This window comes from Pteropus vampyrus, unplaced genomic scaffold (assembly GCF_000151845.1).
Source record: "Pteropus vampyrus isolate Shadow unplaced genomic scaffold, Pvam_2.0 Scaffold220, whole genome shotgun sequence".
NCBI classification, from domain to species: domain Eukaryota; kingdom Metazoa; phylum Chordata; class Mammalia; order Chiroptera; family Pteropodidae; genus Pteropus; species Pteropus vampyrus.
In genome coordinates this window covers 2,981,970-2,984,755 of record NW_011889001.1, presented here as the reverse complement: position 1 = coordinate 2,984,755, position 2,786 = coordinate 2,981,970, and positions in this window count along the sequence as shown.

Sequence of the window (2,786 nt, the reverse complement as noted above, 5' to 3'; positions counted from 1 at the left end):
TTTTTTGTGGGGGGAAGGTGATGAAAATGTGGAGGAATTGGGTAGTGATGATTCTAATGATTGCTGATTTGTGAATAAATCAGCAAGTTGTGACTGCATAACTTCACGCATATGCTAAAAACCACTGAATTATACACTTTAAAAGGGGAAATTTTACACATGAATTATATCTCAATTTAAAACATTGTATAAGGGGGAAAAAAAAAATCCCATCTTCCTTTCTCTGAAACACACGCTCAGCTTGCCCTCGCTATGGGGCATGACCTGGTCCTGCACCTGTCTAAGACCAGCCCCTTCAGCTGGGCACTAGATCCTGTCCCCTGTCCCCTAAAAAGGGCACTGCTGCTACTGTTGTCTCCTCCCTCTCCTGTATCATCCATTTCTCTCTATTGGTTCATCTCCATCTGTATGTAAACATGCTGTAATTTCTCTCGTCTTAAAAATTAAACAAAAATAAAAGAGCCAGAAATTAAAAATACAAATGCCACTCCTTGACCTCGCATCTCCTTCTAGCTGCTGTCCATGTCTCTGTTCTTCTCCACGGCCGCGCTCTGACTCGTTTGTTCTCACCGTCCTTCTCCTCCACTCACTCCTGAACCCACTGCGATCAACCTTCATTCCTGACTGCTCTATCAAACTTGACCTTGTCAAGTCACCAATGACCTCTATGTCATTAAATCTAAAGGGCCCTTCTCAGTCCTCACCTCCTGGATGCAGCAGTGGGTGCAGCTGATGGTTTCTTCCTTTCGGAAGAGCCTTTTTAACTTGGCCTTGGTTCTCCTACTGCAGTGACTGGTCCTGCTCTGTCCCCTAGTCACCCTCTAAACATTGGGGGTCCTTGTGCTCGGTCCTGGGACCCCTTCTCTAACCACATTCACTTCCTTGGTGATTTCTCATTTCATGGCTTTACAAGTCAACTCTCAGATTTCCATCGCCAGCCCACACATCTTCCCTAACTCCAGACTGAGACATCCAGCTGCCAGTTTGACTTCTATTTGCGTGTGTGAAAGGCATCTCAGATTTAATATGTCCAAAATTAGACTCTCGATTTCCCCCCAAAACTTGCTTTCACCGGTCTTCCTAATCTTGATAAACAGCTCTGTTGTACCAGTTGTGCAGGCCAAAGGCTCTTTCTACTCTGCCCCTGCCCCACCTATACACTCCCTCCAACAAATCCCACTTCCTTTTTCAAAATACATCCAGAATTTAACTCATTCTCACTGTCTCCTTCGCCAGTGCCCTAGTCTACTATCAGAAGCCTCTTAACTGGTCTCCCTGCTTCTGCTTTGGTTCCCCTATTCTCCACACCACAGCCAAAATGGGCCTTTAAAACACCAGTCAGACCACGTCCTTCCTCTGCTCAAAATCCTCCAATGGCTTGTCTCCCGACAAGGCCCTAGGAGATGAGTGCCCTCCAGCTATCTCTCTGACCTCTCCTATTACCCTCCCTCTCACTTGCTCTGTATCCTGGCCTCCTAGATGGTCTTCAAACAGGCCAGACACAGCCTTGCCTCCGGGCCTTTGCACGTGATACCCTCTCTGTCTGAGATTCTCTTTCCCCAGGTACAGGCACAATTTTCTCTCTCAGGGTTCTGCTCCAAGATCATCTTATCAGGAAGGTCTTCCCTGGCCAGCCTACACAAGATAGCAACCCCCTCCTGGTCACCTATCTCCTTTCCCTTGCCTTATTCTCCTTCACAGCATTTACCGCTACCTGACACATTGCACATTTATGCTGTCTCCCCCATTCTAATATGTTTCATCAGAGCAGGGACTTTACTTTGCCAACTGCTGCATCTTCAGAACCCAAAAGAGAGCCAGGCACGTAGCAGAAGTGTTTGTTGAATGAATTAGTGAACTCACTTGTGTACACAGGGACCAAAGCACACATCCCTGGAGGTGATGGCTATAGAGAGGAATAGACGAAGGTAGTAGCTCCAAGTCAGGGGTTCCAGCCTCACTCCTGAACCTCCCCAGATGCAGGCAGATGGGTTGGTGGCCCCTCATCTGCACATGCGAGAGGGTCTGCTTTTGAAAGCACCAAGCCACCCTCATAAATAGTAACAGCATTTACCGCTACCTGACACATTGCACATTTATGCTGTCTCCCCCATTCTAATATGTTTACATAAATCATATTAGAACAATTATAATATTAGGACAAAATTCATATTAGAATAAAACACTGAGACTTACTATGTGCCAAGCTCCTCACAATGTGCCTTATTCCCTCACCCACTCAATAAACAAGAACTAAGCACCTAATAGGTGCCAGCTCAAGGCTGACATCAGAGATAGGATGGTGGACAAAGCCTTTCTCCTCAAAGAGCTTACAATTGATAATGTTTTATTTATTCTTTGCAACAACTGTGAGGCTATATCCCACAGACTCTACCATTAAGGGCACATGATCTTTGTCTGGGGGCTGTCTGTGCCCAAAGGAAAGAGGAGCCCACAGTCACTCAGACCTGGGGCACGGTAACAACAGAATGACAGTGGCTACACTGGGGCCTGGAGCTGGTGGCATCACCCAACACAAGGGCAGACTAGTGAGGTCTCAAACCTATCGGGCTGGTGCACTCAGCCTAAACTGCTCACATGACTTCTAATAGTGATCACCATGATGTTCTGAGATCAGGACAAACCCCAAAATTAACCACAGGAGTATAGGACCTGATTGCCAGCAATATGAGTAAGAGGAAAACCACCTGGGGTTTGGGGTGCTGACAAGCTTGGTATGACCCCTGGTTGTGCAGTAACTTTGAAGGGGGAGGGTGCATGTTGCA